This window comes from Silene latifolia, chromosome 4, assembly GCF_048544455.1.
Source record: "Silene latifolia isolate original U9 population chromosome 4, ASM4854445v1, whole genome shotgun sequence".
In the NCBI taxonomy this organism is placed as follows: Eukaryota; Viridiplantae; Streptophyta; class Magnoliopsida; order Caryophyllales; family Caryophyllaceae; genus Silene; species Silene latifolia.
Window position 1 is genome coordinate 13,217,359 of NC_133529.1, and position 23,877 is coordinate 13,241,235.

General features: G+C 33.4%; 1 long non-coding RNA gene across 1 annotated transcript; it reads left to right on the plus strand.

Annotated features, from left to right (window-relative positions):
- Nucleotides 1-21,023: 21,023 nt before the first annotated feature.
- Nucleotides 21,024-22,995, plus strand: LOC141652090 (uncharacterized). The gene is made up of 2 exons (XR_012546965.1): nucleotides 21,024-21,139; nucleotides 22,311-22,995. It is a non-coding gene; the product is annotated as an uncharacterized LOC141652090 (long non-coding RNA).
- Nucleotides 22,996-23,877: the final 882 nt, after the last annotated feature.

Here is a 23,877-nt window from a genome sequence, read left to right on the forward strand (position 1 = left end):
GGAATTTTAGGGTGGTTTAATGGTTGAATTGTCCTAAATAAGCATTGAATAAGAATTACAGGGTTAAGGAGGTTATGATGAAGGCAGCCGTTTTGTTATTATATCTATGGGAAACATTTGCAATTTTAGGGTTACATAGAAATGGAGAGAAGGAAGGAGAAGAAATTGGAGGGGTTTTGGCTTTTGTAAAAGTTGCCGAGAGAATGAAGAAATGTAGAAAGAAGAAGAATATGTGAATGACCATGAAGAAAGGAAGAAGAAAAAATACAGTGGGCTCAACTCATGACCTGTTGGGCAACAGGTTGTATCAGGTCAAATATGGGACGAGATCGGTACAAGTTAAATGATGCAATAGTTTGGATTTTTCTGAGTTAAACATTAGTTTGGGTTAATATGAGAACAGAGGACTTAGTTTGGATTATTTTCATAAAATAACCCTAATTATTAAGGGTTACGGGCGGGATAGAAAGATAAGGGTGATCACACGTTTATCGGATATCCTCAGCTTGCCAAAATCGCGTCTTGGAAATGAAAGTTGGAAGATCTTTGTGCTTTTAATAATCATTTCATTTATTTATCTATTCCATTTATATGTCTCAGTTATTTTTTTTTTATATAGTAGAAATATTTTTTAAAGGGTAATTTGTTCATCCAAATAACTCTTGTTCACTTGGCACTCAATAATGATACCTATAATAATCATTTCCCTTTTTTATTGCTCTCTCCGTCCCGGTCAATAGTTGTTCTTTGGTTTTGACACAAAGACTAAGGAAAGAGAATGAGACCAATTATTAAATGACAAGCGGACTAAATGGAGTGTGAATGATTAAATTACTCATCAAATACATTTCTAAAATAGAAAGGACTCTCACCCTAAAATAAAATAGAACAACCAATAAACTCAACAGAGAATATAATTTAGCACAATAATTTAGATCCTGTTGCGCGAAATTAATTACGGCAATACATATCTAGGCGGGGCCAACGCATGTGAGTTGCATGGGAAATTAAAGGAACAACGCCCCTCTCTATCCCACGTGATTATGGGCATTGCTAATTAATAATTACTATTATATTGTAGAAATTCTATACGTGTCATATGCCCACAAATAATTCTGGCTACAGAAAATAATTAAATTCTAGTAGGTCTATACGTGTCATATGCCCAATAATACTCCCTATAAGACAAACACCCATTAATCATTATTGTTATAATTACCTACAATTAGGCATTGCATATCCAATTTTTGATTTGTACAGTACTAATTATTGATGTGTTTGCCGGACAAATTATTGACACTTATTGATTGGAAAACGATGATCTTAATTATTGAGGATCAAATCAAATGTTGTACATTGGAACTTGGAAGTTTGACAATATGGCCTTGGATACCAATAATAAGTTCCCAAATTTTCGTTTAAGACAGTACTATCCGTCTTAATCTTAAGACGAGTCATATATTATATAGTATTACTTTTTTCCTATGCATTCATATATATACACAAGTCTCGTCTCAAACTTAAGACGGATAGCCAGAGAGACTTATTACTGTAAATCTGTAATAAGTTTGTCATTCATACATACCCCCTCCAATCCAAACCAAAAGTAACATTTCAATATAATACTCCTCACATATATTGTAGAAGTGTTACCTTTAGTTTAAATGAGAGGGAATATGAGTGTTATGGGTACAGCTAAGGAGTGTATTTTAATGAACATAGATAAGTACAAGAGAAATCTAAGCTCCTCAAACTCAACTTCTTTCTCGCTTGTAGCGGGTAGCGGTTTCCTTGGCATCGACTTCCTCGCTTTTCCGCTTGGACCTTTGCTTCTGGGCCTTGACTTCTTTCTTTTTGTCCAACAACTAAAGCACCAATCCTCTAAGTCCGAGTTAGCGAAGTTGCTCTGTGTTTCGAATGTTAACCTTCTATGTTTGCACCTAAAAAAAAAAAAAATTAAATTGCGCAGAATCACATTCAATACACGTAACCCCTACTACAACGCCCATGTGAGCGAAAATGGCACAACATGGTGCATTGGTGCTAAAGGAGAATTAAAAACGCGTCTTGCTTTAGACGGTTGTTTACCGTCTGAAATAAGATGGACAACATGTTATCATTTTATAATAAAATGTTGCTATTTTTTGATAACATGTTACCATTATTTTCCACATTATTTTCAGGGTAAAAAGTAACATCTCTAATTATAACATTTTGTGAATTAAATGGTTACATTTTCTTAAAAAATGGCAACATTTTATCCGTCTTATTTCAGACGGAAAAACGGCACGTCAAAAATAAAAATTTGTGTGGTGTTTTCCTTTCAAATCTTGTCTGTTGTAGAGAGATTTTAATTTGCCTTGGAGGAGGGAAAATGAATCCCTCCCAATCAGTGGCGAACCCAAAAATTTCTAAATGGGGGTGCACAATTGAAAAAAAAAAACGAACAATATAACAAAACTAGTTTTAACCCGTGCAAAAAATGCACGGGTCTTTTTAAAATTCTAATATTGGAAGTATAAGAGAATATTTAGATAATATACATTCGTGTTTCATGTAAATTTTACGGGTCTACTTTTAAAAGATCAATTATGAGTAAAGTAAATTAAATTATTCATCTACTCCATGCACATTATAATCTCCGCGCTTTGGTTAGAAATGTAAGGGTCTTATTTTCGATAATAGCCGTGATGGAGCATAGCTATAGAAAATCTAATAGACCGATGGATTGGCTTGCGAATCAGGGAATAGGGGCGAGCATTACTAAAACATTTGTCGAGTATCCATCGGCTGAGCTTCGTAATATTCTGCGTGAGGACATTCTTGAGGCAGCTATTTCCCATGTAGTAGCTAATTAGTTTTTCGAGGTTGCCCCTCATTTTTAATCTTTTTTACTCTCCATGAGTAGTATATTTATTACTTCCTAATTGTTAACAAATGATTGGAAGATTATTGATCAAACGCTACCTTTTTTTTCTTATTTTATAATGTTAATATATTAACTAATTTAGATCCCGTGCAATATATGCACAATATTTATAAAATTTTATTTTTTAGTGTGCTCCGTATTAGTTATGAATTTTAAATTGATAATTCACTTATTTTTTTATGTTTCTCATCACTTTATTTTAATTTGAGCAATAAAAATTAAAATTGTAAAAAGTCATGAAATGAATATTTTAATGAAAGTTTTTTTACCGAGAACTTAATGATGTTATTTTTAAAATATTTTTACTATTAACATTTTTTGTGCAACTTCTTATCATTAAAAGTCAATGAATTTTTATGTACCATTATTTTTTTTAAAAATACTGTATATTTTTATCATATAATAATGGAGATAAATTTATGTATAATGTGAAATAAAATAGAATGTTTTAAATATTAAATTTATTAAAAGATTGTGTCATTAAAAGATTGTGAGATAATATATGCTAAAAATACTACACTTTATTTTAGGAAATATTATTTAGGCGGGAAAAATAAGAGTTTCGCCTATTCATTTAGTAAATAGGGGATTGGATATAGGCACAAAATCATTTTAATTTTTATTTCTATATAAAAAAGATTTCTTAATATACATATATGAATATAACAACTAATTGTTTTGATTATCTTGGGAAAAAGATGAAATTTGGTGTGAGTTTGCCACCATAAAAAAGTCTTTTTTTTTTAGATTAGATAAAATAAATAATAAGTAAATCCTTTCTTATAGGAGTTTGTTCATTTTTTATTTATTATGTTACATTTAAACATCTTTAATAAGTGTGAATAATGCTATAAAATAACCCCTTTTTCATTTTCCGCCGATTCTATCTCTATTTCTCCTCTCTGATTTTCTCATTCATTATGTTCAATTAGAAATCTTCCCTCCCTACTTTCATATCATTCACTATCGTTAACTACAAATTTAAGTCATCATTTTTCGTTCATCAATATTTTGGCAAAGATTATCATTTTCATTATTAGTCTAGATCTATCAACATCTTATTTGAGGATGTGAATAGTTTTCAACTTCCGATTTATTCATTATGTTCAATTATCGATAAACAAACTTTTATCATTGTATAGAGTTCACGAATTAAATGACCATTTCAATTTTTTTCAAAACAATATATTGTATCCTTGTTTTTTTTTTTGTACCAGAGTACATCATTTTTTCTTTTATTTTGGGTGCTTTATTTTTTTATTTTGTGTTGTCTTTTTGTATATTTTATCAAGTTAATTTATTTCTTAATTATGATTATAATTTTTTGTTAATATTAAGTAACCAACGAGTCAAGCAGCTTTACTATCATATCATTGTGTAATTTATTTTTAAGAGTACTTGTATATTTTTATTTTAACTATATTTTTATTTTATTTGAATATGCTTTTGTTAAAACTTGTAATTGTAATTTTTCTGTAACACCCCCATACTCCAAGTGCCTTACCAGGACCACTCAGGTATGAAGACATTACCATCTCGGTTGCCCGAGGCAATGATAATCAAATAAACAATGAAGAAACAACGTTTAAATATAAATACTTAGTGAAGAGTTACAATTCCCAAAACCAAACCAAAAGTGCAATACATGTTCTCAAACCGACATTCTAATGAAATGTAAATAACTAATAAGCTACGGCGGAAGACTCCTATCATCATGTCGTGGCAATCCCGGCCTATCCCAAGACTCATCTCATACCGCTCAATATCGCTCACCATCCCCGAATGGATCACCGCAGTTTACAAAACAACAACCGGGTCGTACTAATCACACAATTTATACATATATATCAACAATAAGATACAAAGACGACTTAAATCACACACACACAACCAACCAATTCCAATCGTCTCAATCATCGATCGTCCACCGGACCTACCCGCGATGGGGGACCGCAGCCGTACCCACCAAATCCCCGCTCCACACAGTGAGCGATAACCCTGTCCATTAATGTGCACATCCCTTCTGTGGCGGGTTCCAAAGAAGGCGAAACTAGGGCGTGAAGTCACTCCCGCAAGTGACCCCACTCAGCCGAGGACACGCCTCGAGAACCACAGACAACAATCACAAACACAATCGCAATTACAACCGTCACAATACAATTACTATTTCAACAATCAATCTCAACACATCAACCAATATCCCATTATGGGACTAATACTGAGTAGGAAATCCTACCTGGAAAGCACAACTATCAGACGATCTCTACAGCTGTCTCAAAAAGGCTCTTCTACGAAACCTCCTCCTATCATACAACATACAAATGCTACCAAATCACAAACTACTCAAAAACCCCCAAATCCCTAGATTAGGGTTTAACCAACTTAAAGGAAAGACAATAAAAAGGGTACATAGATCTTACACTCGACGCAAGGAACTCAACGCTCAGAACTGACCTTCCAAACTCCGGGTATTGCTAATAATGCGATTAGGATGAAGAACTTGCTTACTTTCTCTCTTAAACAGTAATTTAGGTTTTGCAAAAGTGATTTAGAATAATGACGACAAAGCTTATATACCTTAATCGCATAATTAACAAAACCCGAGAAAACTCCCCGTAAAACCGGCTACTCGATCGAGTACCCAAGGCTACTCGATCGAGTACCCTCTTACTCTATCGAGTACCTAAGGCTACTCGATAGAGTACCCCCTTACTCTATCGAGTACCTAAGGCTACTTGATAGAGTACCCCCTTACTCTATCGAGTACCTAAGGCTACTTGATAGAGTACCCTACAGTCGAAACTTTTCTAAACGCAACTTACCCTTACTCGACAGAGTAAGGCCTACTCGATAGAGTACCCCAAGACTTATAAATACGGAGTATTACAGTCTTCCCTCCTTAAAAAGAACTACGTCCCCGAAGTTCAACCCATACTCTAAAAACAACCATACTAACTCGACCAAGACACAACAACATAACTAAGAACTCAAAAACTCGACCAAACATAAAACACGAACTCTTAACACCCACTTCACCAACTATGTTTACTTCCTTAACATGACTCACGATATCGTATCCACCACATATATATCTCTCACGACACCAACTTCATACATAACCAACCACCATCCACTAACACTGCTAGCTCCATAATATCATCCACTATCAAATCCAAAATCAAAACACTCATAAACATCAAACGGAATGTTACATTCTACCACCCTTAAAAGGAACTTCGTCCTCGAAGTTTACTCAGACTCATAACATCATCCTCCAACTGTCAACATTATATAAAATATTCTCATACTCCGAAGCATCACACTACTACAAGCACGGCCATGGCCTTTTATAAGTATTATCCACAAAACAAATCCCTCCTTTACGCTACGCTAACACTCTACTTCCAATTATATTACAACATGCACCACCATGAAACTCTCTTTTATCGCCTCCTACTCCTCTTAAGATAAATGTTACGTCCTCGTAACTCACTAATACTAAATCCTAGATATATCTTTTCATAATCCTCATCACCATCGCATGTCAAAGATAACCACCTATAATCTAAACACTCGCCATGCACCTACCCAAGGCTCACTTACTTAAACAACTCTCATACTTCACTTCTCTCGTCACACCACCTAACCTATACCACAAAATCCTTAATTTAACCCAAAACTTCACTTGTTCCCTATTACCGCAACATGACACACCTCTCTATATAAACTACATAAAACTCTTACCGCCAAAAGCATAACTCACGATCCACACTTGTTACGTACACTCACACTAGATCCTCAAGTTCCTTTCTTTTATTACCGCAAGCCTCATACATAACTTAACACGACACTAATTACTCAACGCCCTACACTCACTGTCTCAACAAAGGATTATGAACCACCTGCATATATCAGATCATTACCACACATGTTCTACGAATCACTTGCCATTACCATGTCCACTAAAGCCTTATCTAGAACAAGATCAAAATTATCAGAACAACCTCTCACAACCGTGTCCCATCAACAGAATATCACTATACCATGACAACAATGAAAACATATACGACTCTATTTCATATCATATTATACCCTCATTCCCAACTTAACTTGGTAAGAAACATCAATAACAAAACAACTGTCTATCTGTACAAACTGAAACTCACAGGAAGCAACATCAAACAAAACAACAATCTATGTATGACTGGTATGTACTTTGGAAACTCGAATCATAATCATCCCACCTACTCCACCACAACCGGTGACGGCATCACAACACCGCCACCAACAACCACACCAGGCATGCGAAAATACCCGCATCACAAAGACTATGTACCGTGTCCGGATCACCACCCGAGGCACAACAACCACATCGATAGTCATCACAATTGCATACAACTCCCATAAATACCGACTGGAATAATTTCTCGACAAGAAAAACTTACTCAAATCCGCTTTACTAAATCATAACACAACATATTTTATGAATTAAACAGATAATTACCTCGTGAATATCATCCCCTTACCATATCACAGATTGACATGTACCATGAATACAGACAAGCATAACTAGTCATGCCAAAACAGTCAAATTATTACCTTTTTAAACATCATTCCATTACGTTCCCGTATCCAACATGTATTCTGAGAAAATTGAGATAACAACTTTATAATTATCACACCATACCATTTTTTTTTGTGAGGTCAGAACTTCACACAAACATTTATATATGACATAGACCCATAATCACATCCAACCAATCAATCCCGATCACGTAAGTTACCACTCAACATAGGTTACCTGTCGCCCGAGTTTAACTCGCATGCCCCTCATCACATTCTTCCATTCGCATAACCCTCACCTTCTGCCACACTTAACTATACAGCTAACACTCACTAGGAGAAACCGCCTCCTAAGACTATGTCTTATACTTCCTCACAACCATACCTATCAATTCAATCTCTACAAAATCAGCCTATTTAGAATTGCCATCTTTCCTATTTATCATTAACCTTAACCACTAGAGACAACTCCTCCACACAACTACCGTTCGTACATCAACTTCTTACACTCATCTCCAAACATCACCGTTTCTTCCCTATCTTTGGTTATCATCTCCAATAACGAGCATCAAATCCATCAACCAAAATTACCTCAACATAATTCCCAATACTATTCTTAATTGTATCATCATTTAACTCTCCACCAAAATCTCATATCCTGCAGATATTCTACCAACTTCTTACTTTCCTTAATTCCTCAAAACTCAAGACTAATCATGTTATTCCGAAACTCCTATATAACCATTAATTCAATTCCTCGTGATAGTATCATGCATCTTGACGATTCCTTACTTTTATATCACACAACTCCGGTGAACATTTTCTTAGTTTTACTCCCCTCCTTTTTTTTTTTTTTTTTTTTTTTTTTTTTTTTTACACCCGACTAAAACAATTAACCATTCAACTCCTTATTACTTCTTCCTAACTCTTTAGTGCTCCGATCACTTTCTCATTGCTCCACAATTCCAATCCCGTTATTTCTTATCGATATTATCTCACTCTTCCTTACCATAAAATGTTCTCTTATTATGCCATTAATCACCCTTGCCACTGATCCATAAAAATCAACGTTTAATGTTCAAACAATTACATCTCCCTTTTTACATCTCTAGAAATCAAAATTCTTTTATACCGTTAATTACCCAAGGAAATCACACATTAGTTTCGTCTCTCGATAACACAAATTTCCAAACTCAGTCACTATCTGCAAATCCACGTCGCGACATGTCCCATTAAGTTCGCTATAAACCACTCTTCTCAATTCCTCTAAAACCTTTCATTACATATATTCTTACTCAACACTATTTCTAACCATCTCTCTCCATAATTCATTATACATCTCAGGTTGCTACTATCCACATCTTTTCTTTCAATCTTTTCATTCTCACGTTCCTTAAACTTACATCATGCCTTGCCCACATTCACTTACATTTACATTACCCAACACACAATCATATCACTCATCTCGTCTCACAAAACCTGTTCTATATCTCAATTAAGCCATAACGATCTTCCTTTTTTTTTTTTTTTTTTTCACTATCTATCACAACCACGTATAACTCATGTCCTCCCCATCGAACTCACACTCATCATAGGTGCCACTCTTTACACCATAAGGTTAGGTAACTTACGCTTTAGGACCAACACAAACGTAAAACAGTGCATAAAGAAGTAATATAACAACTTTGAATTAAACATAATATGCAACGAATGTCAAACGATAAGCATATGACCCAAAACAGGGGTCACTAGATCGAGTTCAGGCCACTCGATCGAGTACGGGACTTACTCGATCGAGTAGGTGAAGATCAGAAGCACGTAAAACAAATTACCAGGGACACTCGATCGAGTAACTGACGTACTCGATCGAGTACCCCCCTACTCGATCGAGTACCAAGGCTACTCGATCGAGTACTTACGCATTTCTCAGCACTGTCCAGTTTTCGTAAAACAGTCATAACTCACTCATTTCTTGGTCGTTTTGGGCGTGTGACCTATCGTTAGAATCGTAAAAGAGCAAGCTATCACCTCCAATTGGAATTACATCAAAATCATTTATGCATCTCAAGTTATAACAGTTTAAAGACAACCTCTTTATAAACGAAAAACACAACTATTGATTTTTACTTCCCAAACGACTTAAACAACAACAAGGTAGACGAAACGACTCAGTACACATAAAACCAGTATTGCTAATCTCATGTTACCATCTTCAAAAATCAAGCAACAACATCCATCATGCACATATATTATTTAACTCATTAGTCATGTACTAACCGCATACTTTAAATTTTATAACTTTTCGTAACACAACATTCTCATACATTACAAATCCTATTTCTATGTTACTAATACAACAACATTACAAATACACTTCGTCACCTAAACATATTCGTAATCACAAAATTCATATTCTCATGCAATTGCTACTCCATCTTTTCCAATCAATTCATCCATTTCCAACACATTACTCATCATTCTCATACACTTTTCTAACAATTCCAACCAACATTGTAAACCAACTATCATACAACATGCTTTCAGTCAACAACATACGAAATCACATTATCACCATCTTTTCTACACATTCCTCATTCTCCACATACATACATCCACTGATTCATGCCACACATCACCATATAGGTACACAATTCACACGATAAACACATAGCGATTCCGACTCATATCCCATGGTGACCGGTTCAAAATTGTAGGGCGAGTTCGCGACTTTAGGACGTCTCCCAAGTCTTTGCATTAGCTCCTACAACCTTTACCCCGGGTTCATTTTAATTGACTTCCTATATTCATTGGGTTCATTGGTTACAGGTTTCAGGATCGTCGCTCTGATACCATTTGTAACACCCCCATACTCCAAGTGCCTTACCAGGACCACTCAGGTATGAAGACATTACCATCTCGGTTGCCCGAGGCAATGATAATCAAATAAACAATGAAGAAACAACGTTTAAATATAAATACTTAGTGAAGAGTTACAATTCCCAAAACCAAACCAAAAGTGCAATACATGTTCTCAAACTGACTGTTCTAACTGAAATGTAAATAACTAATAAGCTACAATGAAGACTCCTATCATCATGTCGTGGCAATCCCGGCTATCCCAAGACTCATCTCATACTGCTCAATATCCGCTCACCATCCCGAATGGATCACCGCAGTTTACAAAACAACAACCGGGTCAGTACTAATCACACAATTTATACATATATATCAACAATAAGATACACAGACAGACTTAATCAGAAACACACACACAACCAACCAATTCCAATCGTCTCAATCATCGATCGTCCACTGGACACCCGCGATGGGGGACCGCGGCCGTACCCACCAAATCCCCGCTCCACAAAGTGAGCGATAACCCTGTCCATTAATGTGCACATCCCTTCTATGGCGGGTTCCATAGAAGGCGAAACTAGGGCGTGAAGCCACTCCCGCAAGTGACCCCACTCCCCGAGGACACGCTCGAGAACCACAGACAACAATCACAAACACAATCGCAATTACAACCGTCACAATACAATTACTATTTCAACAATCAATCTCAACACATCAACCAATATCCCATTATGGGACTAATACTGAGTAGGAAATCCTACCTGGAAAGCACAACTATCAGACGATCTCTACAGCTGTCTCAAAAAGGCTCTTCTACGAAACCTCCTCCTATCATACAACATACAAATGCTACCAAATCACAAACTACTCAAAAACCCCCAAATCCCTAGATTAGGGTTTAACCAACTTAAAGGAAAGACAATAAAAAGGGTACATAGATCTTACCCTCGACGCAAGGAACTCAACGGTATAATCAACGCTCGTAATCGACCTTCCAAACTCGGGTATTGCTAATAATGCGATTAGGATGAAGAACTTGCTTGCTTTCTCTCTTAAACAGTAATTTAGGTTTTGCAAAAGTGATTTAGAATAATGACGACAAAGCTTATATACCTTAATCGCATAATTAACAAAACCCGAGAAAACTCCCCTCAGAAACCAGGCTACTCGATCGAGTACCCAAGGCTACTCGATCGAGTACCCCCTTACTCTATCGAGTACCTAAGGCTACTCGATAGAGTACCCCCTTACTCTATCGAGTACCTAAGGCTACTTGATAGAGTACCCCCTTACTCTATCGAGTACCTAAGGCTACTTGATAGAGTACCCTACAGGTCAGAAACTTTTCTAAAACGCAACTTACCCTTACTCGACAGAGTAAGGCCTACTCGATAGAGTACCCCAAGACTTATAAATACGGAGTATTACATTTTCAATTTGTAATTTCTTGATGTTCACAATTAATTTTTAATATCATGTATAGTTTCGTATAGCTATGTATGATTTTGTATAGTTTATATAGTTTATTCTATGTGTTTGTATAGTTTATAGAATTGTAAATAATGTAGATATGTAGAATGGAGAGATAAAAATAAAACCTCCTAAAATAAAGGAAGAGCACGTTTGAAAAAGTTGAGCATTTGTTTTTTTTTTCCTGAAATCAAGGTACCAATGAGAATGGTCTAAATGCTTTAGCTTTTATATATAAAGGATAATTAGATATTAAAATTTTTTATCGTCTTTATACAGTAAATAACACGTTAAAAAATTACAAATACTAAAGATTTAACGCCATACAACGAGAGTAGCAAAATTTAAAATTTTAGTTGAGATTATCAAAAGTAGGTTTGATAAATTTAAAATTTGGAATATCAATTACACTACCAAATAACAAATAATCAAAATTTACAACACAAAATCACAACAAGAGTGACAACTGACAACCATCAAAAATAAAGTAGAAAACATTTATAGAATTAATTTGTAAAAGATAATTTCAAATTAACAATTTACCGAGTAGTGAGCTTAGGGAAAAAAGAATATAAAAAAAAAAAATGGTGCTTGTGAGGGGTCGAACCCTCATTCACCGTGCCATATACCCACCCTTTTTCGCTGAGACAATGTGTCTTCAATGAGTTTTTCAACACGCGAACTGTATACATACGTAACTAGCTTGATGTTTAGAAAAAAAAAATACGCCATTCATGGGTGCGCACGTGGGGTGTTGTGCGCACCCCTGGGTCCGCCCCTGCTCCCAATCTTTTTCCTTTCATTTCCCCTTACCATTATTTGGTATCTAAACAAGAAAATTTTAAATCCCCTATTCTCCCTCCATTTCTTTTCTCTCCAAATCCTTCAAACCAAACACACCCTTAGGTAAGGACAATGGTTCAATTCTAAGACTAAGATTACCCTTTATGGAAGAAAAGGATAAATAAAATCCCTACAAGATTTAGGGTGTGTTTGGATAGCAAAAGTGTGTGTGGCCCCCCCTCCCCAATCCTCCCCTCTTTCTTTTCCCTCCAAATTTCCCAATCCAAACACACCCTTAATATTCATCAATGTTAATGGTTTTGTATGATTGTTAATCAATGGGAACAAAGGGAAAAAAATCAAAATGATACCTCGACACAAAGGCTCCGTTTGACACGACACTTCAGGTAGCTGATTTGACCAAAATAGCTTATTTGACCAAAATTTCAACTACCTGATTTTTTTTGCAAGTGTTTGGCAAGTAACTTATTTGGTCAAATAAGGTACCTGAAATGAAATGCCACATCAAGTAGCATTTGAGAAATCAGGTACCTGAAATGACTTTTTTTTCCATTTTGTACCCCTTTTTTCTATAATATTAAATAATTTTCATATCCCTTTACGTCATTACCAAAATCAGCTACCGTTTCAGCTAGTTTGTCAAATACATTTTTATATAATCAGTTTGTAATACTACGGTTTTCTGTTTCTATGGGTACTCTATCGAGTGGGGCTTACTCTGTCGAGTAAGTAGCTTTTTAAGCAAAACAGTAATCTGCCTGTAGGGTACTCGATCGAGTAAGTTCGGGACTCGATCGAGTAAGGGTCACTCGATCGAGTAAGGGTCACTCGATCGAGTAAGTCACTTACTCGATCGAGTAAGTGTGTTTTACGGGATGTTTAGCCGGGTTTTGTTAATAATGCGGGATTAGTATAAAAAGCTTCCCTCACTCTTCCTTAATCACTTTTATCATCCAAAAACCTTTCAAGAGAAGATTGAAAGTTACGTTGTTCGCTTTCGCCGCATTATTAGCAAATCCCAAGGCTTGGTTTGTCGGATTGTTCTGTTCTTTACGCCGTTGTGATCGTTGTGTCGAGGGTAAGCTTCCTATATAACTTTTATAGCGTTTGGTTGAGTTTCGTTAAAACCCTAATTGGTTCATGTTGGGGGTTTTGGGTGTTTTGTGTAGTATTGGTAGTAATTATATGTGTACGTATTATAGGAGGAGGATTCGTAGAGGAGAAATTCTGATTAGCTGCTAGATGGTCTGTGGTGATTGTGATTCAAGGTAGGGTTTCCCTACTCAGTATTGTTTACATGGCATTGGTGATAATTGATTGTTGTTGTTATTGTATATCCTATCGGTATTGGTTTTGGTGATTGTTGTTTGTATTGTTGGTTGTGTAATTGTCTGTGGTTTGCGAGGTGCGTCCTCGGCTAAGTGGAGTTACTTGCGGGAGTGGCTCCATGCCCTTGATTCGCCTTCGGTGGAACCCGCCATAGAAGGGATGTGCACATAAAGGAACATGGGTTTATCGCTCGGATGAGATGAGCGGGGCTTAGGTGAGAACGGTTGCGGTTCCCTACTGGCGGTGTGGAGTACTTGTTGCGATGGGTACTCTGGCAGGACTACACACTTCAGTGTGTAGTCAGGTGTGTGGAGATGAGATGGAGTTGTGCTGATTGAGTTGTTTGTAGTATTGTTTTATTGCAGCTGTTTGTTTTATGTAATCAGTACTGACCCCGTTTAAATGTTTTAAAAACTGTGGTGATCTATTCGCGGATGGTGAGCAGTTATTGAGCAGGTATGATTGATGCGCATGGGATAGCTGGGTTGAGTCATCACGAGCTGTATTAGAAGTCTTCCGCTGTGTCGAACAATCTTCATTTGTTTAGTTGGTTTAACATTTTGAGAACAATTGTATTTCTTTTTAGCAGTTTCAGATTTGGTTTGTATCGCTTTAAACTTTATTATTAAAGTACGTTTCTTTATAGTCTATTTGATTATCATTGTCTCGGGTAACCGAGATGGTAGCAATTCTATGCCTTAAGTGGTCCTGGTAAGGCACTTGGAGTATGGGGGTGTTACACAGTTATCTTATCAGCTCCTAATTTTCAGCTACCTTATCAGTAACCTTTTCAAATTTCAGTTAGCTTTTCAGTTTTCAGCTACCTTTTCAGGTTTCAGCTACCTTTTCAGGTAGTTTTGCCAAATAGAGCCAAAGCCCAAGAAATTCAATTTTGGAATCATATTAAGGTTCTGTTTGGTAAAATTAGCTGAAAACTGAAAAGGCAGCTGAAAACTGAAAAGTTAACTGGAACTTGAAAAGGTAACTGATTAGGTAGCTGAAAATTAGGAACTGATAAGTTAACTGATTATATAAAAAAGTGTTTGACAAACTAACTGAAAAGCTAACTGATTTTGATGAAATGACGTAAAGGGATATGATAATTATTTAATAGTATAAATTTAAGGGGTAAAAACGGAAAATCAAATCAAAACAGGTACCTGAAATCTCAGATGCTACTCTAGGTAGCATTTCATTTCAGGTAGCTTATTTGATTAAATAAGTTATTTGCCAAACGCTTACAAAAAAATAAGGTACTTGGAATTTTGGTCAATAAGCTACTTTGACCAAATCATATACCTGAAATGTTAATTTGCTCTTGATCAAATTCTGATTTATATTGATTTTTGATATTCCCATTAAATTATTATTTTTCTTTTAAAGCATGAATTTTTTCTTTAAATTCTAAATTATAATTATAACGTTTAATCAAAATAAAATAAATGGGGTATAAAATTCCCCTTTATTTACTAATAAGAGAATAAAAATTCTCAAGTTTTCCCACCAAACTCAACATACTAATATCAGGAAAGAAATGAGATTTTTCCATTAAATTATTATTTTTCATTTAAGGTATGATTTTTTTTCCATTAAATTCTAAATTATAATTATAATGTTTAATCAAAATAAAATAAAAGGGGTATAAAATTATAAAATACAAAATTGCTAGTTTTTCTTAGAAAATGACTTGATGCATACTTACACTGTATACAATATTAAAATAAACAAATATTATTAGCTTCGTGAAAAAAATTCATTAAGATAATTTAAGAAAAGTTATAAAATGAAATCAATAACTTTGTGATTAAAAAAAATTTTATGACATACTAAATTTTTTTATTAGTTTTGCAGTTTAATTTTTTTCTCATATCAAAATATAATGAGGTGAAATATGAAAATATTAAGGTATAAATTTGGAATGAATAAGTAATAAACTAAAAAGGTAAAAAACTCTATAAATACCACGAGTTTATTGTGTGAGATCTATACTAGTTACCTACTAAACCCTTAATTAGAGCGTTAAGGATCACTCCTCGAAAACCACGCCACCACTACTAGCTGCACTAGGAACGGAAGAAACACGAGTTATGTGACTAGAAGTAGACTTATAATGGTTAAATACAGTAAAAAAACATAAATATAAGGAATCTACACACATAAATTGCTTATAAAGAGTAGCTAAGGATATAACACCTTCAAATTTCAACCCGGGGTCCAAAATAATAGAAAAAACATAAATATAAGGAATGTCGGTCTAATACTTAAGCCACTTGGACTCCATAGCGGAAAGAAACCCGAGATATGTATCTACTCCACAATATTAGCAAAAAGTTGGGCAATAGGAATAATATTGCAAGGAAACTAAGGATAAGTAGGTATTAACATACATTTCTGTATTGTTCCAATCCTCATTAAGTAACATGTTATTAGGAAAACAGCGGTTCAAATAGCAGTAAGAGGCTCTTTATATTTTATACAAACCGACAACATAATGTAAATAGAATTTTACCTAACGTTATTTTTTAGGGAAAATTTTCTACACCTATACCCGTTTTCTTTACAAAAATTTAGTTATTCTTACCAACGTCTCCACTTGACCGTACTCAAGTGGAGCATAACGTTTTTAAATTTATCGTGATATTGTTTAAGACCATCTATAAAATATAATTAAAAGGCTACCATAAAATGACAAATAAACGCCACCTAGACAAAGTCACGTAGGATCCAAAAAGCCACCTAGATTAAAATTTAATGTGACGTGGCATATTTAAATGTGATGTTGCATATTTTTAATGTGACATGACGAATTAATATGACATGGATTATCAATTTATTATTACATGACATTAATTTAAATCATTTATCTATAAATTAATTTAATTCACTTATATCTATAATATGAAAGGACATTATCATTATTCTTAAATTAATTTTGTATATTAAATATATTGTCTTCCAAAATTTATATAACCCTTACAAATTTACATCAAATTTCATAATTTATAATTAATATTAATATTTTAATTGAATTTTTTGTAATAAAATATGTTAATAAATTTCATAATTTATAATTAAAATTGAAATTTTTGTAATAAAACATGTTAAGGAATTAATTAAACCTCTTTATATTGCTAAACACTCACCATTATTAATATTTTCCTATTTAATTCACTGTTTTTAAAAATTTTGTAATGAAATATGTTAATAAATTAATTAAACCTCTTCATATTACCGAACACCCACCATTATTAACATTTTCCTATTTAATTTTTTTTAATTAAACATGGTAATAAATTGATTAAAACTCTTCATAAAACTTAACACACACCAAATTAATTAAAAGTTTTTCCTATTTAATTAATTTTTGTAATATAATATGTTAATAATTTTATTAAAACTCCTTATATTACTCAACACCCATAATTTTCATTAACATTTTTTCCTATTTAATTCATCTCTTGAGGTACTCGGCAATCAATTATATAATTTAATAATACCATAAAATAAATTAAAATTTAATTAAAATATGGGAATTTATGGTTGTGTAATGATTATAAAACCTACAATACCTATAATAGTTTCTATTCACTTTATTTATTTAAAATATGCTCATTTGTCATGAGTTTCTAAGTTGTGGATTGTATTTTATGGTTTAATTTATTTATTTGATTATATTGTTGTTGTTGTTGTTGTTGTTGTTGTTGTTGTTGTTGTTGTTGTTGTTGTTGTTGTTGTTGTTGTTGTTGTTGTTGTTGTTGTTGTTGTTGTTGTTGTTGTTGTTGTTGTTGTTGTTGTTGTTGTTGTTGTTGTTGTTGTTGTTGTTGTTGTTGTTGTTGTTGTTGTTGTTGTTGTTGTTGTTGTTGTTGTTGTTGTTGTTGTTGTTGTTGTTGTTGTTGTTGTTGTTGTTGTTGTTGTTGTTGTTGTTGTTGTTGTTGTTGTTGTTGTTGTTGTTGTTGTTGTTGTTGTTGTTGTTGTTGTTGTTGTTGTTGTTGTTGTTGTTGTTGTTGTTGTTGTTGTTGTTGTTGTTGTTGTTGTTGTTGTTGTTGTTGTTGTTGTTGTTGTTGTTGTTGTTGTTGTTGTTGTTGTTGTTGTTGTTGTTGTTGTTGTTGTTGTTGTTGTTGTTGTTGTTGTTGTTGTTGTTGTTGTTGTTGTTGTTGTTGTTGTTGTTGTTGTTGTTGTTGTTGTTGTTGTTGTTGTTGTTGTTGTTGTTGTTGTTGTTGTTGTTGTTGTTGTTGTTGTTGTTGTTGTTGTTGTTGTTGTTGTTGTTGTTGTTGTTGTTGTTGTTGTTGTTGTTGTTGTTGTTGTTGTTGTTGTTGTTGTTGTTGTTGTTGTTGTTGTTGTTGTTGTTGTTGTTGTTGTTGTTGTTGTTGTCGTTGTCGTCGTCGTCGTCGTCCAATAAAGTATATTTTAATTTGTTATGTTGTTGGTTTTATGAATCGTTTGCTTTATATTTGAATTCATGTTTTCCAGTTGGTTTAATTTAAGTGATTCACATGTGACAATGTTTTGATTCGTTTGTCAAGTTTTTGTCAGGTTGATGTTTTATCTTTTGGTCAATATATTTTTTATATAATTTTAAAGCACCATGAAATGTATGTGAATGCAGATAAGGCAAACCATCACGTGGGTAATCTGAAGAGGGAAGAAATACAAAAGGCACGAAACTGAGGTAAAATTAAAGGTAAAAAAACGTAAGGTAGAAACTGATAAGTAATGGACGATTGTTGATCTCAAAATAGAAGTCTTATAATATTTCTTTTAATTTGTTATTAAACGTATATTGTGGTGTAATTTTACTATTATACTTTCCTGATCAACCTATTTGAATTTGTATTTTTGTATTCACGAGTATAATTATCTCTAACATATATTTTTCTTTTTCATTTTATATGAACTATTATCAAGGCATGTAATAAAAGGAAACAAAAGTGAACCTTCGGGTAAATATTAAATAGTATGATTTCTAAATTCTACTTCGTATGTTTTTAAGTTTATGTGTTTTTTTGTCAAAATAGGAATAATACATAAAACTTACTCTCATAATTTCCTATAAAAAAAAAACTACTCTCATAATTAATGGAAAATAAATAAGTACAAATAATTGAATCAAAAATCTTTAAAATTTCACAATTTACTTTTTGAACCATCATGATAATAATTAATCATTTTAAATATGTCATTTCCTCTTCCAGTTTAAGTTTTCTCCAACTCCCACCTTTTGATTATTTTTCTATAAAATTTACTTTACTTTTTTAAGTGGTTTATGCTTTTTTAACCATTATAAGATGATCGTTGATCTCAAAATGGAGATCTTATAATATTTCTTTAAATTTGTTATAAAGCGTATATTGTTGTGCAATTTTACTATTATGCTTTCCCGATCAACCTATTTGAATTTGTATATTTGTATTCATGAGTATAATCATCTCTAACATATATTTTTCTTTTTCATTTCATATGAACTATTACCAAAGCATGTACTAAAAGGAAGCGTACTAAAAGGAAGCGAAAGTGAACCTTCAGATAAATATTAAATAGTATAGTTTCTAATTCTAATCCGTATATTTTTAAGTTTATTTGTTTTTTTTTTCAAAACCGGAATAGATTATTTTATAGTCTTTAATACTTATTTTATTTTTATATAGGATCATGGACATAATAAGTATAACAAGAGATGGATCAAATTCTTGAAATAGTAATAAAGAACTTAAAAAAATTTATGAACCTTTTGGAATTCGAATTTAGGGAATATAGTTTTTTAGATTATTGAGCAATTGAAATGAAAATTTAATTCGTAATACATGGAGTAGATACCGACCATACCGTTGAATAGTATCTAATATTTTTCTATCGATATAATAAATGTTTTTCGGATGTAAATAATATTTGAAGCATGCACGTGGTGATAAGACTTCAAAGATATTTCTATGGGAGGGTTGATGGAGAGGTCTAGAAATAATTTGGAGATGACTATATTGAGGTATTGAGTTTACAACCTTATAAGGCGTCATTGAAGATTTTTCCATACGGAATTTATTATATACGGATGGTTTCAACTTTTAATATTTTAAAAACTCACTTTATTATATTGCGGAGTAAAACACACGTATATATAATGAGTCGTCTTTGTCATTGCTCCGTTGTCAAGTTTCTCAAAATTAGTAGCTACCACATTGTCACTTGCATGATTCGATTTAAAAAAATAGACCAAAGTTGTCAAAGAAATAAGGTATTAACTAACTAATTTCTATGTATTTCAAGACTGTATATTTTTAAATAGATCAACAACTAATTGCTCAAACAAATATTAACAATACGATAAAAATATCAAAACTAAAACAGATAAACCCGTGAATTTCACGGATCACAAACCTAGTTAAGCATAATACTGTCTAAGATTTTATAAAAGAAAACTGAGTTTTTGATTTCAAACTTACATATTTAACTTTACTTTTGTAAAGTTATACTGGTCACATTTAGCACAAGCCGCTAGAACAAATAATAGAACGTGGTCTTAGACAATATCATGATGAAATCACTCGAGAAAAGAAAAATGTCTCCATAATCGTAAATTTTGTTTCTACCACTGCAAACATACATAGTCGCACAAGAGAGATCGTAGGGCATAAACAAAATGGAACAAAGAATGGGTATTGATATTAGACTAAGGCTCTGTTTTTTTGGACTTAAAATCACTTAATTTAAGTTTTTTCAAATTCTGTAAGTTCAGTTCAGTTCAATTCAGATCCTATAAGTTCAGTTCAGTTCATTCAGTTCAATTCATAGATCCTATAAATTCAGTTCAGATCTTATACGTCACTTAATTTAAGTTCAGTTCCGATCCTATAAGTTAAGTTGAGTTCAGAATTTCAGATCCTATAAGTTCAGTTCAATTCAAATCCTATAAATTCAGTTCAGATCCTATAAGTTCGGTTCAGTTTAGTTCAAATCCTATAAATTTAGTTCAGTTATTCAGATCAGATTAATTTCAGTTCAAAAAAACATGGCATGACGATCACCTTACGAATATTTGGTCTATACTCTATATAAATAGGTGTGGAGTTTATTCAAGAAAAACATATGCTTTCTCTTGGGGCCTTATCACACTAGAAACAAAACACTATGGCAAAGCTAGGTGCCTTCACTAGTCTTACAATCCTTTTCGCATTTGCACATCTTGTGTATTCTGTAAGATTATTTTAACCCATCAACTTTATTTATGTGCAAATTGCAACCCATGTTTGTATTTTTTTTTAAGAAAAAAAAAATTAATTCAATTCAATGTGAACAAGACATACACTCTGTATGATTCTAATATACCGATTATCGGTTTTCTAACCCATTAAAAACCTAAATGTGATAAGACTTGCAAAATATTCTCACTAATTATGGTAGAAATGAGTTTATACTTGAATATTCAATGAGAATATCTTGCAAAACTACCATATTTAGGCTACTAATGTATGCCCTTAGGGTCTATTATTTCATACATGTTCTTAACTAATATTTTCCTGCTCGTTTGATCATGATATATCGATTAACTGCCAATGCAAATAACGATGTATAATACAGAGTATATAATATATTCAGTATGATATATATACGGAGTATAATTTTGGATTTGATTTGGAATTATTGAATTTTGCTATTTAGTTATTGACTGTTAAGCATTGCTTGAGTTTGTTGCTTATTGTTCCAATTCAAAGTATTTTATCAATTGATATTTGTCTCTCCCCCATGATAATGTTATAATGAATTCTTTTGGTAGCTATGAGCTTGATTGATCATTATTTTTCTTAAGCTTAGATAATTAAACGTGTTTAATGATTGGTAGATATAATGTTTTAAATTAAACTAAACCGAATTGAACCAAATCAAACCAAACCAAACCAACTGGTATTATTACGGTGTATTTGTTTTCTAGGCCGCTTAATATAATGGTTCTTAAACTAATTATTATAGTTGTCAATTTGTCATAGGATTAGTTTGGACATTATCTAAATAAAATGGCTATTTTGATACACACTATAAGAAATGGAAATTTGGTATGCTTTAATAATCCACTGGTGGAGCAAGGGAGTTAGCAGGGGCGCTCGTCCCTGCTGACGTTTGAAGTTTTAAAAAATTTCGAGGTCCCTTTATAAAATTACCCTTTCGCCCTCGGTGAAATTTTTTGGCCCCGCTGACTTCAAATCCTGGTTCCGCCACTGAATACATCGATTATGTAGTACGAGCATATATATATATATACCTATGATATACATAATTTAATTTGTAGGATATTCATAGTAAAAACACCAAGAATTTACATTTTCCTGGGAGAAATGAACTAATCCACAATTATTGCAACTTTATGTAGCAAGATTGCGTCCAAATAATCTATTTGAAGACCGGAGATAAGGTTGATGCAGGCACAGACTCAACGGTGTCACTCAAGTTATATGACGCGCAAGGTAACTCGGTTAGTCAGACTAATCTATGGAACACAGGAGTAATGGAACGATACCACGACTATTTTGAGAGGAATAGCTTGGACGTGTTTAGCATTAAAAGCAAGTGTCTTGCTTCTAAAGTTTGCAAAATCGTGTTGAGTCAGGACAATGTCGCCCGAAGGGGTGGCTGGTACGTCGAGTACCTAAAAGTCAGCACTGATGATTTCCACACCGATGATTGCACAATAACCGAGTTCCAAATTAATCAATGGCTATCCGAGGATGATCCGCCTTATGCACTTAGTCTTACAAGGGACCTATGCAATTCTATTAACGGGATCGACATGGACAACCAAAAAGCATCGCATTTTAATACCTCAAACACAATCTAAGGGATCTTGAAAATTGAAAAATCATGGATCTTAATTTAATATAATGTACTGCGTAGTTGTGGTTAGTGTCATATGCGACACTAACCAAAAACCACACTTAGATCTATATATTTGCGACATTGGAGGTTTGGAGACTTGCCGCCGGCCTGTACGTTTTATCATATGCTTGTATAAATAAGTTGTGGGAATTATGAATAAAGTGTTTCTTTTGTTTCAATAATATCATCCTGTTTCGAGATGTACTATTCCCTCTTTTTCATACAGTACGTATTTTATTTTTGTTGTGGGAAATATGAATAAAGTGTATGTTTCTTTTGTGAGGAATTGAAAGGTGTTTTAATCAAAGATAAATAAATGATAGTAACACAATCGGTGAGTCATCTGATCTAATATATGGAGCAACGAGCCAATAGGCTAGAAGCATGACTATTTTGAGAAAACCAGCTTCAAAAATGAATGCCGTGCTTCGAAAGTTTGCAAAATCGAGTCGAGTCATGACAAGATTGGCAATAAGGCCGGTTGGTATATCGCCTTTATACAAGTCATGTCTGGCTTTGGCTAATGCTCAATGTACCCAAACCAAGCTCAAAATTGATCAATGCCTAGCCAAGGATGAGCCACAATAGAAAGTAATATTCGAAATATTACGGTAATATTGATAGGTAAGGATAGAATATTATTATGATCGTATTTCCGAAAATATGAGATTCACGTTGTACTATAAATTGAGACTGAGATATTGAATAAAACACAATCGAAAGCTTCTCCCAAACCATTCTATTATATCGTTCTTAATAGCCACCTTACGCACTTAGGTTTACAAGGAACCTAAGCAACTCTAATGGGCTCAACATGGACAACAAAACAGGCCCAATGTAAGAGGAATTGAGAGAGATCATGGTAAAGGAATTGTATGATTGTGTATTCGTCCATCACAAATTGTTTAATAGGACAGTCTTATACTATAAGACCAGTCCATTAACAAGAAGCCCAAGAAATCAAATACTTTATTTATTTATATTATTAAAAACCACAAATCAACTCCCAAGTCCCAAATAGATAACCAACTCTTGTTGCAGCATACTAGCAAGTAGCAAGTTAC